The sequence below is a fragment of the Mustelus asterias genome, chromosome 15, assembly GCF_964213995.1.
Source record: "Mustelus asterias chromosome 15, sMusAst1.hap1.1, whole genome shotgun sequence".
In the NCBI taxonomy this organism is placed as follows: Eukaryota; Metazoa; Chordata; class Chondrichthyes; order Carcharhiniformes; family Triakidae; genus Mustelus; species Mustelus asterias.
The window spans coordinates 98522683-98537499 of NC_135815.1; the positions used below are offsets into that span (position 1 = coordinate 98522683).

The following is a 14817-nucleotide window of genomic DNA, read 5'->3' on the forward strand; positions in this document are numbered from 1 at the left end:
CTCTGGCACCAGTTCAAGTCACTGCACCTAACCAGCACATCTTTCAGACTGTGGGAGGAAACTGGAGCACCCGGAGGAAACCCACACAGACACGGGGAGAATGTGCAAACTCCGCACAGACAGTGACCCGAGCCGGGAATCGAACCCGGATCCCTCCGGGTGCTCCAGTTTCCTCCCACACTCCAAAGATGTGCGGGCTAGGTTGATTGGCTATGCTAAATTGCGCCTCAGTGTCAGGCGATTAGCAGGGTAAACATGTGGTGTTACGGGGATAGGGGCTGGGTGGGATTGTGGTTGGTGCAGCCTCGATGGGCCGAACGGCCTCCTCTGCACTGTAAGGATTCTATGACTTCTTCTTCTTCTATGACAAGCTTTTACATTAACATTTTTGAAGAAAACAGAAGTTTTACACCAAGCCGGGACTTTTTCGCAAAATGCCTTTAGGCTGTGGTGGCATTTTTACAGAAGGTAAGTTGAGCAGTCTGTTTACTGTAGCCTTTAGGTTAGGAATTGGAAAGACTTGTTACTGCACTCTCATGAGTGATGGGTGTTTGGGGTCTCTCTCGCTTATTTTTCCCTGGTATCCCCATTATTAGTGTTACATTAATTACATTGTTAAGGTTCAGGGTGGAAGTTATTGATTGATTCAGTAGCTTGAGCACATGTAAGAAGGGACCATTAACAGGTCCAGGCGGCAGGGGGGAGTTGAGGGGGTCACCTGACCTGATTGTCTGCCCCTCTACTGTGGTTATGTTGGTAGCTGGGTGGCCTTGGAGAGGGAGGAAAGGTGAACACCAGCAGGTTTCGTCTTCCACATGGGCGGCACGTTGGCACAGTGGTTAGCACTGCTGCCTCACAGCCCCAGGGACCCGGGTTCGATTCCCGGCTTGGGTCACTGCCTGTGCGGAGCCTGTATGTTCTCCCGGTGTCTGTGTGGGTTTCCTGCGGGTGCTCCGGTTTCTTCCCACAGTCCAAAAGATGGGTTGGTTGGGTGGATTTGCCGTGCTAAATTCCCCCCCAGTGTACCCGAACAGGCACCAGAGTGTGGCACTAGGGGATTTTCACAGTAACTTCATTGCAGTGTTAATGTAAAAGCCTACTTCTGACACTAATAAATAAACTTTCAAAAAGCTTGGTCACAGAGGGCAGATTTGAAGGAGCATCTTGAAAGCGGAAGGAGAGGTGAAGGGGTTTAGGGACATGGCTGCCAATGGCGGGTGGGGAGGGGGGGGGGGGGGTGGTGCTGGAGGCAATGAAAATAGGGGTGTCCAAGGGGCCAGATTAGATGAACACAGAGATGGTGGAGGTCTGGATATTGTACAGAGTGAGCACCACAGCTAATAGACTCTGATGAGGAATTTGAATTTAGCTTGAGTCTGGATGAGACTGATACCTGTTTAGTGCTGAGGCAAAGGAGCAAAATATTCCTTTCCAAAATGTTCAAGCTGCATAATTGTGCAAGATTGCTACTGAAAAACATTTGTGGTTGAACGCGATCAAAAGTTTCCTGTCTGTTTTAATACCATTAGAAGTAATATTAAGATTCCATCTGTTGGAATTAATTAATTGCCCGGTGGAATTTCTAAAGCAGATGGAAAGAAAATTGTAAATGAAGGAATAGATGTATGAAATTAATGGCTGGAATTCTCCAGTCTCATACACCCCGCCACGACTGACAGCGAGAACGGAGAACTTGCCGCTCTGCCAAATCTCCTTTCACTGCAGCGGGACTGGAGAATCTCAGCCGTGGGCGAGTTTGGAGAATCCGACCCAATATTCCGATTTTGTTTTGTTTTATTCTAATTCAGTTCTTTTTGGATATCCGTTGATGAGATAAAAAAAAAGCAATCCTTCTGTTGGCAAGCTTTCATATTCTAGATATTTTATTATTTTTCTCCAAGCAACAAAGCCAATAGTCACCAATCATAAGAAGAAGGGGTCACCGACCAGGGGCATGAAGAGAACAAAATAATGCTCAGAGTAAGAACAGGAATAAGTGAGATATTTTCACCCAACGGGCACGAGGACTGATGGAATAGATTATTTGGAAAGTGCACAATGTGTGGGTCCAACAAGCAATTAGGCAGTGCTTCTGGAGAAAGAACATAAGAACTAGAAGCACGAGTAGGCCATCTGGCCCCTCGAGCCTGCTCCGCCATTCAATAAGATCATGGCTGATCTTTTTGTGGACTCAGCTCCACTTACCCGCCCACTCACCATAACCCTTAATTCCTTTACAGTTCAAAAATCTATCTATCCCTGCCTTAAAAACATTCAACGAGGTAGCCTCAACTGCTTCACTGGGCAGGGAATTCCACAGATTCACAGCCCTTTGGGTGAAGATGTTCCTCCTCAACTCAGTCCTAAATCTGCTACCTCTTATTTTGAGGCCATGCCCGCTCAAGGGACATGCAATCATTGCAGTTTGACTATTTTTAAGAGTTTGGTTTGTTGGGTTTTTTAAATTCATTCATAGGATGTGGGCGCCAGCATTTATTGCCCATTGCTAATTGCCCATGAACTGAGTGACTTGTTTGGAATTCAGAGAAGAGTCAACCACAGACCAGGTAGTGACGGCAGATTTCCTTCCCTGAAGGACATTACTGAACCTAATGGATTGTTAGAACAATCAACAATGGTTTTCATAGAATCACAGAATCCCTACAGTGCAGAAAGAGGCCATTTGGCCAATTGAGTCTGCACCAACCACAAGCCCACCCAGACCCTATCCCCATTACTCCATGTATTTACCCTAGCTAGTCTCCCTGACACTAAGGGGCCAATCCACCTAACCCACACATCTTTGAAGTGTGGGAGGAAACCTGAGCACCCGAAGGAAACCCACGCAGACACGGGGAGAACGTGCAAACTCCACACAGACAGTGACTCAAGCCAGGAATCAAACCCTGGAGCTATGAGGCAGCAGTGCTAACCAGTGTACCGTCGTGCTGCCCTGGTTTTATGGTCTCATTAGAATTTTAATGCCAGATTTCTGTTGAATTCAAATTTCACCATTTGCTGTGGTGGGATTTGAAATCGGGTCCCCAATGCTGATCTCTGGATTATTAGTCCAGTGACAATACCACAACGCCACCACTATCCCGATACTATAGCAGTCCTTATCCTGTTCCAAAAGATCTTTAGTTAGTTTTAAAAATTGATTCTTGGAATGTGTTGCTTACAAAACCAGCAATTTGTTTATTAACCCTCCATAGAGAAGGTTGGTGGTGAGTTGATGCAGCCCGCGTTGTGAAGGCACTCCCATAGCGCTGTGAGGTGGAGGTTTTGACCCAGCAATGATGAGTCAGTACGGTGCGTGATTTGCAAGAGTGACTAGCATGTAGTGGTGTTCCCATGCGGTTGCTGCCCTTGTCCTTCTAGGTCCTGCATGTTGCAGGTTTGAGAAGTGTTGTTGAAGAAGTTGTGACAATGCATCCTGTAAATGGTACACTGCAGACGCAGTGTACCAGTATCCGGGGGAGCGAGGTGTTGGATGGGCTGCCAAAAAGCAGACTTGTTTTGTCCTGGATTATGTCCTTAATGAGTTGTTTGAACCAACTCTAAAATTAGATAATTAAACATCATGCCTACACATTTCCTAGTCTTTTCTCCCTCTCCTTCAAGTGCCCTGCCCACGGACTTCCATTGGACTGGTTCATGTTTATACTTGGCAAAGTCTTGAAGTGGTTTGCCTTTGCCTTCTGCAGTGTGGCCGGCCAGGAATCTCTTCCATTCTCCCCACCTGCCTTCAGACATATTGGAAGGATTTACAGGTTGATAATCAACCTGGGCTTGTATGCGCTGGAGTTAAAAAGAGTAAGAGACGAATTGTTCAAAACATTGGCGGGTCTAGACGTGTGGGAAGGATGTTTCCTTTTGTGGGAGAACCAAGAACTAGATGTCACTGCTTAAAAATAAGGGGTCGCCCATTTAAGGCAGAGATGGGGAAATACATTTTCTCTCAGAGGATAGCAAGCCTTTGGAACTCTTCCTCAAAAGATGATGGAAGCACAGAGGGTGGGGCTTTTGAGCCAGGCTCTCCCCAAGACCGAAAATTCCCACCTGAGGTCAATGGATCTTTGCATGGTTCCCCAAATTTTCTGTTCTGTCCCGCCCGCCAGCGGGGGATGGGAAAATTCCATCCAGAGTTTTCATAGAAACCCGACAGTGCAGAAGGAGGCCATTCAGCCCATCGAGTTTACACCGACAACAATCCCATCCAGGCCCTATCCCCCTAACCCTACATATTTACCCTGCTAATCCCTCTAACCTACGCATCACAGGACACTAAAGGACAATTTGGCACGGCAAATGCACCTAACCCGCACATCTTTGGAGTGTGGGAGGAAACCGGAGCACTCGCAGGAAACCCACGCAGACACGGGGAGAACGTGCAAACTCCGCACAGACAGTGACGCAAGCCGGGAATCGAACCCAGGTCCCTGGAGCTGGGAGGCAGCAGAGCTAACCACTGTGCCACCCTGCCGCCCTAGTTTTGAATATTTTTGGTAGCGCTCAATCGATTTTTAATTAAACAAAAGGGGTGAAAGTTTTTCGGGGGTAGGCGGGAATGTGGACTTGAGGTTGCAATCAGATCAAGCCCGATCTTGCTGAATGGCAGAGCAGCCTCAAGGGGCCGAACAGCCTACTCCTGCTCCTAATGCATATGGGTTTGACCACATCATGAATGCATCTTCCGTGCCCCTCAAGTCCTGAAGTGGGACTTGAACCGAGAACATAAGAAATAGGAGCAGGAGTAGGCCATCTAGCCCCTCAAAACCACTGGCTGAGAGGCAGGGACACTGCGCCACAAAACCTTTCTAGTCTTATGTTTTCATAACTCAACAGTTGAGTGTTTGGAGCAACTCAGATTTGGATTCATTTCAATAGCTCAGAAGTGGTTGAATTGCTTCCGTCTTTAACAACCTGCTCAGAATCCACATCTTCCACCTAACTGGCAATCATCTCTCCATTGTCCTTGTCGCTATAATGGAAGCACCGTGGATTATATTTACGCCGTGCAAGTGCATATTGTTGCTGCAAACTGAATTGAAAATGTCCACAAATCGAATTGGGAGACGTTTGAAGGACAGTTGTTAAAGAAAGGCTTTGTTAGACTTTGCAGCTTGAGGTATCGCAAATCACATTACCTCACCCTTTTGTAATAGTGTCTGTGCGAACACGATGCTTTGATGCGACCGTTTCAGATTCATAAGGCATTATGAGAGATCGCTTCAAAACATTCCTCCAGCTTCTATCTGCTGTGCTGGAAACTTGAAATTAAGCTGGCGACTGGCCTCCTAAGCATGGAATGGATAGGCGATACTGTGATCTGACTGATCCTTCAGAGCACTAATTACAGCAAAATTTAAGATCAGTTTGTCGTTCTCACCTATGATCAAGGAACAGTGTTATTACGGAAAGTGTGAAGGAAGCTTAGTGTGTGCCGGTGGTTAGATTAGCTCAGCTATCTCTTTCAGAAGTCCTGATGATTAATAGACCAGGAGAAGATGGCATAATTTCAGACTAAACAAAGATTCCAACTCTGTTTGAGTTTCTCACGTTACGTTTATTTACTGGTGTCACAAGTAGGCTTACGTTAACACTGCAATGAAGTTACTGTGAAAATCCCCAAGTCGCCGTATGTCGGCGTCTGTTTGGGAACACTGAGGGTGGCACGGTGGCGCAGTAGTTGGTGCAGGGGAGGTGGGGGGGGGTGCGTCTCATCCACTGACATGGTGCTGGGTGGGTTGGTGGTTTGCATGGATGAAAGGGTATTGAGGAGGGGGGGGTGATAAATTAAGCAATTAGACTCTCCCCAGAACTCATTCCCTGAAGCTGCCCAGGAACTATATCAACACAAGTATTTTTTTATTCTTCCCCCCCCGTACATAAATGAAGCATTTCCATTTGAAATGGTTTACTTTCTGCTGCATAATGGCTACAGACAGTGGCACGGTTCTTGTGATATGCATCACAAAATGGTTATAATTAGTTGCTGCCTCGCAAAGGAAAAGCAACATTGGGTTAGGAGAGTGCAAATTACTGAGCAAATGAATCTTTCTTGTGTCAAAGTAGTTTGAGAGTAAGCTATGTAGTTGGCCACTAACCACCGTGACGCCCCTTCATCCGTCCTTTCCGGTTCCTAGCTGAGCATTACTAACTCTGGACAAATACAGCAATTTCCTTCGCTCTGAATTCCCCCTGCTGTCTGTGCGGAGTCTGCACATTCTCCCCGTGTCTGCGTGGGTTTCCTCCCACGACCCGAAAGACGTGTTGGTTAGGTGGATTGGCCATGCTAAATTGCTCCTTAGTGTCTGGGGGATTAGCAGGGTAAATACGTGGGGTTTACGGGGATAAGGTCTTGGTGGGATTGTTGTCAGTGCAGGCTTGATGGGCCGAATGGCCTCCTTCTGCACTCTAGGGATTCTATGACAGTCCAAAGGTTATCAACGGGTAAACCCAAAACAAGGATTTCCAGCGTCAACATTTGAAAAAAATACTGGGGGGAATTTTCCCGTCCTACCCGCCACGGGAATTGTAGCGGACCCGGGGGGGGCGGGGGGGGCGCACCATGCAAAGGTCCGTTGACCACCGGATGGATTTTCCGGTTTTGGGGTGAGTGCGGCCGGAAAATCCCGCCCACTCTCTCCATTCCGTTTATGTTCCTATTGAGATCTAATATTCTATGTGAGACTGTGATGGAGGCAAGTTTCAATGAGGATATCAGAAAAGAATTGTAGAAACTAGAAGCAGGAGTGCGCCATTTGGCCCTTCAAGCCTGCTCTGCCATTCATTTTGATCATGGCTGATCATTGAATTCAATATCCTGAACCCCCCTTCCCCCCATAACCCTTGATCCCTTTAGCCCCAAGAGCTATATCTAATTTCTTCTTGAAATCAGAGATTCATAGAATCCCTGCAGTGCAGAAGGAGGCCTTCAGCCCATCGAGACTGCACCTATGCCCATAACCCCACATATTTACCCTGCTAGTCCCCCTGACACTAAGCTGTAACTTAGCATGGCCAATCCATCTAACCCGCACATCTATGGACTGTGGGAGGAAACCGGAGTTCCCGGAGGAAACCCACGCCGACATGGGGAGAACGTGCAAACTTCACACAGACAGTGATGCGAGACTGGAATTGAACCGGGGTCCCTGGCGCTGTGAGGCAGCAGTGCTAACCACTCTGCCACTGTGCCACCCTAAAAGCTTCACAGGAGCAATCAGATCGTTAACTGAAAAGGAAATGTTTGCAGGACAAGGCAGGGGAGTGGCACTCGTTGAATTAGGCCTGCAGAGGGCCAGTACAGGCACAATGGGCTGAATGGCCCCATTCTGGGCTGAACCATTCTATTCTGTACTATTCACTGTGTCTGTATCATTGTAAGTAGTCTCACAACACCAGGTTAAAGTTCAACAGGTTTATTTGATAGCATGAGCTTTAGGAGCACTGCTCCTTCATCAGGTGAGTGCCTGATGAAGGAGCAGTGCTCCGAAAGCTCGTGCTACCAAATAAACCTGTTGGACTTTAACCTGGTGTTGTGAGATTAATTATTGTGCCTACCCCAATCCAACGCCGTCGACTCCACATCATCTGTATCATTGGCAGCTCCTCTTCTTCTGCATTTTGTGATGCAGTGGAGTCGATTTCAGTTCTGCATCCCTATTGTTAATGCTTTCACAGGATGTGAACATCGCTGGCTAGGCCCAGCATTTATTGCCCATCCCTAATGGCCCTTGAGAAGGTGGTGGTGAGCCGCTTTCTTGAACCACTGGTGTAGGCACACCCACAGTGCTGTTAGGGAGGGAGTTCCAGGATTTTGACCCAACGGCAGTGGGTGAGTGGCCGATATACCTCCAAGTCAGGATGGTGAGTGACTTGGAGAGGAATTTGCAGATGGTGGTGTTTCCAGGCATCAGCTTAGCTTGTCCTTCGAGGTGGTAGAGATCACGGAGGTGCTTGAACCATAGAAACCCTACAGTACAGAAAGAGACCATTCGGCCTACCGAGTCTGCACTGACCACAATCCCACCCAGGTCCTACCCCCATATCCCTACATATTTTACCCGCTAATCCACGCATCCCAGGACACTAAGGGGCAATTTTAGCATGGCCAATCAACCTAACCCGCACACCTTTGGACTGTGGGAGGAAACCGGAGCACCCGGAGGAAACCCACGCAGACACGAGGAGAATGTGCAAACTCCACACAGACAGTGACCCAAGCCTGCTGTCGAAAGAGGCTTGGTGAGCAGCTGCAGTGGGTCTTATAGGTGGTACAAAACAGAAATGAAAGCAGTCTTCAGCTTCTGGCTAAGCTAATCCCCATTTGATGCTATCTTAAATAAAAATTTCTGCTATTTTTGCTGTTTTAGTCCTCCCTAATTTTCTTCAAATGCATCTCCCCCTCAGGAAGCACACAGGTAGAAAGCACAGGGGAATTCTGTGAACATTGATAAGTATTACAATCTGACCAGAGGAAACACACAGGCTTGCGTTCAAAGTTCAGTTGTGACTTCAAACAGGAATGTATTCAGTTCGTAACATTTCTCTGTTATTAAAGCCCAGGTAGCTGCAATTCTGAAGTACCTGAGAGGGAGTTGTTTAAGACAAAGCCACGAAAGGAACTGCATTGCACAGATGATAATAGCGGGCTTCCAGTCTGTCATTAGATTGTGGCAGATAGGGTTCAGCTGAAGTTGGAAATTGGTTCGAATGAAGGTTATGAAGTTGTTTGAACCTGGAGATTAAATCACCGCAGAATGGGAACCAGCTGTGACTTCCTTAGTGCAAAAATTTGAATCAGACTCAAAGTTCACTTCGCTATGAAGCTATTGAGAGTTACAGAGGTGTGACAAGAATTGAAAGAGGACTAACTTTACAGCGCGGGCAAGCTGGTTTTGCAGGATTGTAGGCTAACCAGGGGCTGTAACTCTGCCAATTGATCGAAAACCATGGGTGGTATTCGCCCATCCCGCCCTCACAGTGGGATTAATGGCGATGGGCGGCAGGAGGGAGAATTTGGCATGAAATCGAGTAATCGGTTTAATGCTGGTGTGAATTTACTGCGGGATCTACTGATAGTGCGGGGTTGAGTGCAGGGCCAGGGAGATGGCGTCTGCTGTGCACCTGTTGCGATGGTAGGTGAACTGTAGTGGATCCAGGCAATCCGGGAGGCCGGAATTGATTTGTGCCATGACTAACCTTTCAAAGCACTTCATAATGATGGATGTCAGAGCCACCGGACGATAGTCATTAAGGCTAATGGGATGCAAATAAAGGCCTGATTGGAATCCACAAATCCTGCCCCCCCCCCCCCCCCCCCCCCGCCCCCATCACCCCACGTCCGTTTGACAGTTACTCCAGTGGGGAAACATACCAGGTCCAGAACACATCTGCAGCAACGTGGCGTGCAAAAGTCAGGACTTACCTGGGCAGCCTCTGGAGTTTGGGATGGAGGCGACCAGTCAACTAGCGTCTATCAAGTGGATCTTCCAGCTTCACTGTCCTCGGAAGATCCATCTTCCCAACTCGAAGAATATTCCTGGAGCTCCGCCTACATTCTTCAGGACATCCATCTTTATTCTTCGGCGGTGGGTCAGTGATGCCTTTTCAATGTGGCACCCGGGTATGGCAGTGTCACACATACCATCAAGCCCATCCTGCCATGGAAGATGGCACAAAACCCTCAGATACATAATTAATTATATCAGTTTCCTCCCAAAGTCCAAAGATGTGCGGGTTAGGTCCTTTGGCCATGCTAAATTGCCCCTTAGTGTCCCAAGATGTGTAGCTTAGGAGGATTGGCCATGCTAAATACGTGGGGTTACGGAGATAGGAGATAGGGTGGGGGGGCGGGCGGAGGCTGGCGGCGGGCCTGGGGAAGATACTCCAACGGAGAGTCGGTGAAGCCTCGATGGGCTGAATGACCTCTTCTACACTGTAGAAATTCTTTGATTCTGTGATTCGAGTTGCCTATCTGCATTGCAGATTCCAAAATGCACAAAATAAGGTGTTGAAAATCAACAAGCTATGAACATTGTTCTGCCCTCAAGATGTACATGTCTGGCACGTATGCCCCACTGCCCAAAATGCTTTGTATCACCCTTCTGTGTTGTTTTTCCTTTGCCCCGTAAAGTGCCAAGTTTTACTAGTTGGCGCTCAGGAAGGAGACGCTGGCCATGGAGTGCATGTAGTTGTAGATTCTGTAGATTAATACTGTGACTGAAAGCATTGCATTATGAGGACAGGTTGTATGGACTCAGATCAGTATTGCCTTGAATGTGGGTCAACATTGGGTGATCTAATTGAAATGTTTAAATTGATTAAAGAATTTGATAGGGCAGGCAGAGAGAGAGAGAGATCATTTCCTCTGGTGGGCAATCCAGAAAATTGGAAAACCTTAAAGTTTAAGCGAGGAAAAGTTTAAGTTTTTAAGGAAAAGTTTAAGTCAGGAAACATTTTGTCACACAAAGGGCAGCGGAAATTTGGAACTCTCCCAAAGAAATGCTGGAGGCTGGTATCAGTACCAAATAATAAAACTGATTTTGAGAGATTTTGTTTAGGCGAGGGAATTAAGGGTGACAGAACCAAGACTGATAGATAGAGTTAAGGTACAGATCAGCATTGATCTCATTAAATGGGGGAACAAGCTGGATAGGTTGAAGAGTGATCTCCTCATCCTAGATACCAATAAACCGCAGCGGTACTGCACTGCTGCCTTGCTGCCAGGAATTGGAGAGTAATGGCAGATCTTCTTCCTATTCATCCTCAAAAGGCTGATTAATTTTTCTTCTTCTCGTACTCTCATGCAAGACCACAGAATTAAAGTTCAAAGTGGCTGCCAGTAACTGGTTCAGGAAGCAGTTTCTGGGATGGTGCGTGCAAGTACATAAATACGGGGCATTTTGCAGCAAGTAACTCACCTCCTGACTCCCTAAAACCTGCGGTCAGGAGTGTGATGGAATACTCTCCACTTGCCTGGGTAAGTGCAGCCCCAACAGCACTTGAGAAGCTCAGCATGAGCCAGGAAGAGCAGCCCCGCTTAATTGGTATCCCTTCCACCTCCTTCAGCTTTCATTCCCTCCATCACCGACGCACAGCGGCAGCTGTATGTACCATCTACAAGACACATTACCGCAATTCGCAAAGGCTTTTAGACAGCAACCTCCAAACCCAGAACATTTACCACTTAGAAAGACGAGGGCAGCAACCGCATGGGAACATCAGCACCAGGAAATTCCCCTCCCAGGGTCACTCATCATCCTGACTTGAAGATGTATTGCTGTTCCTTCGTCGTTGCTGGGTCAAAATCCTGGTATTCCCTCCCTAACAGCACTGTGGGTGTACCTACATCACGTGGACTGCAGCGGTTCAAGAAGACAGCTCCTTATACCTTCCCAAGGGCAATTAGAGTTGAGGAATAAATACTGGCGAATCCCAATTTCTTTGAACGAGTACATTTTTAAAAAAGTGAATTTGTCACCGAAGATGGATTTTCAAAATGGACGCCAATCACCTTGACAACCAAACAAGAGCTGGCTCCCAAGGATTATTAAAAGCATGAGATGAAAAAGTATGACAGCACGACACAGGGCTGTGCTATTTTCATTTAGATGTGTACAATATTGTGACCGAGTGAAGCTGTATTAACAAATGCTACTTTGGTTGCTTCAGCCTTGCTGACTCAGTAACAACAAAAACATGCTGACTGCGGCTTCGAGAACTTTCAGATTTAGCATCCATTATTTCCCAAGGTGAAGCAAAATAAATGTTCTTTGTTTCATTAAGTTCACGTTCTGTTTGGACATGTTTGAGAAGGTGAGAGAGATTGAAGTAACACCCGGGTTTTATTTCACATTCCGTGGCCGGGATTTTTACGTTAGTGCGGGATCTCGATCCCTGGCGGGAAAGCCTTGTTCCTGCACCAACTGAGACCTTTAGTCAGCAACGTGGGGCGGCGAAGTAAACTCGGGGAAAAGTGAAGGGATGGGGTGATGGTTCAAGTGAGGGGCCCACCAGCACAGACCCATTATGGTTGCTGGGCCAGGACTGTGACAGAACTGGCCACACCATGTCGGGGGTATCCCTTCCAGCATCATGGCCTGGCAGCTTGACTGAGGGTCATCAAACTCTTCTGTGGCTCCTCCAGTGTGTGAGAGGTGCCTGAGTGTTGATAAATGAATTTGTTGAGCCTTTGTCATTCCTTAAAAGGTACCGTAAAAGGTACCGTACATCTTCCAACCCATACCTTCATGGCCGCACTGTGGCACAATGGTTAGCACTGCTGCCTCACCGTGCCAGGGACCCGGGTTCAATTCGGCCTTAGAGTTTGCACGCTCTCCCTGTGTCTGTGTGGGTTTCCTCCGGGTGCCCTGGTTTCCTCCCACACTCCAAAGATGTGCTAATTTGCCCCTTCGTATCCCAAGATCTGTAGGTTAGATGGATTGACTGGTAAATATGTGAGATTACAGAGATAGGGCAGGAGAGAGTGAGCATGGGTAAGATATTCTGTCGGAGAGTTGGTGCAGACTTGATGGGCTGAAAGGCCTCTTCTGCACTGTAGGGATTCGAAGATTCAAGCCCACTGTGGTCATTATTTTTACACAGGGAGAACTAAATACGTGACAATTTTTCTTTGGACAGCGCAGTCAAAAAGAATTCACGGTCATACAGATTTGGGTCCTTTTAAGAAAATATGGGAACAGGGATCCATATCGGTGAGCAGTCCCACAGATAGAATCATAGAATCCCTACAGTGCAGAAGGAGGCCATTCGGCCCATCGAGTCTGCACCGACCACAATCCCACCCAGGCCCTATCCCCATAACCCCATGCATTTACCCTAGCTAGCCCCTTGACACTAAAGGGCAATTTATCATGGCCAATCCACCTAACCTGCATATCCTTGGAGTTCAGTGTGGCAGGAAACCGGAGCACCCGGAGGAAACCCACCCAGACATGGGGAGAACGTGCAGACTCCACACAGACAGTGACCCAAGCCGGGAATCGAACCCGGGTCCCTGGCGCTGTGAGGCAGCAGTGCTAACCACTGTGCCGCCCAGGTCAAAACAAAGAGCAACCAAAAGATCCTAGGAAGGTGAGTAATCTTTGGTCTGGCGGGCAGGGCTGAGGGTAACCTGAGTGCAGAGGGTGGAAGGTGCCATGCTCACCATTGTCACCACCCAGATCGTGAAGGAAGCTCAATCCATCACGCAAACCAGCCTCCCATCCATTGACTCTGTCTACACTTCACGCTGCCTCGGCAAAGCAGCCAGCATAATTAAGGACCCAAAAGAGAAAATGCTGGAAAATCTCAGCAGGTCTGGCAGTATCTGTAAGGAGAGAAAAGAGCCGATGACCCTTTGTCAGGCATCATTTGGACTTGAAACGTCAGCTCTTTTCTCTCCTTACAGATGCTGCCAGACCCGCTGAAATTTTCCAGCATTTTCTCTTTTGGTTTCAGATTCCAGCACCCACAGTAATTTGCTTTTATCCAGCATAATCATGGACTCCACTCACCACGGACATTCTCTCTTCCACCTTCTTCCGTCGGGAAAAAGATACAAAAGTCTGAGGTCACGTACCAACCGACTCAAGAACAGCTTCTTCCCTGCTGCTGTCAGACTTTTGAATGGACCTACCTCACACGAAGTTGATCTTTCTCTACACCCTAGCTATGACTGTAACACTACATTCTGCACTCTCTCCTTTCCTTTTCTATGAACGGTATGCTTTGTCTGTATGGCGCGCAAGATCCTGATCAATCTCCGGGGTGGCCCAATAGAAATAAATGAGGTGCTCTGGGAGGCAACGTAAAATGTGGCATCAAATTGTGACTGACATGCGAATGGAGCCCTGAAATGGCAGATCCCAAAGGGAGAGAATGTACTGACTGCTAAAGCAGTAGGAGAGAGAGACCTCCATTGCTTTTAATTGGAAGAATACTGGAGCACATTCGTACTGAAATCACATCCCCTCAAGCTTGCATTTCTAATCTTTCCTGATTGCAATTGCACATTACCCCAGGGCTGTAAGTTTAATTGATCTTTAGTAATGATGAAAGTAAGACTGGAGGTGGGTTCCGTCACTCGTTTAGAAACCTGACCCTTTGTGCCATAGTTGTTTATTTATTTAATCTTTATTTATTTATCCGTGTCACAAGTAAGGCTTACATTAACACTGCAATGAAGTTACTGTGAAAATCCCCTAGTCGCCACACTCCGGCGCCTGTTCGGGTACACTGAGGGAGAATTTAGCACGGCCAATGTGCCTAACCAGCACGTCTTTTGGACTGTGGGAGGAAACTGGAGCGCCCGGAGGAAACCCATGCAGACACGGGGAGAACGTGCAAACTCCACACAGGCAGTGACCCGAGCCGGGAATTGAACCCGGGCCCCTGGCGCTGTGAGGCAGCAGTGCTAACCACTGTGCCACCGTGCTGCCCGATTACTCCAAATTAGTTCAGAGAGAGCAATTGTATTGAAACAGGCTGACCACTTATCAATTAATTATTTTCTGCCCACGCAGACACGGGGAGAAGGTGCAGACTTCTCACAGACAGTGACCCAAGCCAGGAATCGAACCTGAGTCCCTGGTGCTGTGAGGCGGAAGTGCTAACCACTGTGCCACCGTGCCGCCCACGGGGGGGGGGGGCCAGGGGGGAGGGGTGGGGGGGGGGGAGTGGGGGGGTGGTGGGGGGGGTGGTGAGTTGGTGGAAGCATGGGCAATAATACAAATCACTCCCCTCTGGCTCCTGTGTGTATATTTGAATCCTCTTCCTTGTGTCAGCTCCGATTGAGGGAAACGTGAA

General features: G+C 47.8%; 1 protein-coding gene across 3 annotated transcripts in view; it reads left to right on the forward strand.

Annotated features, from left to right (window-relative positions):
- Positions 1 to 14817, forward strand: part of macrod2 (mono-ADP ribosylhydrolase 2) — a 937884-nt gene that overhangs the window by 677750 nt on the left and 245317 nt on the right. The gene's annotated exons all lie outside the window — the stretch shown is intronic.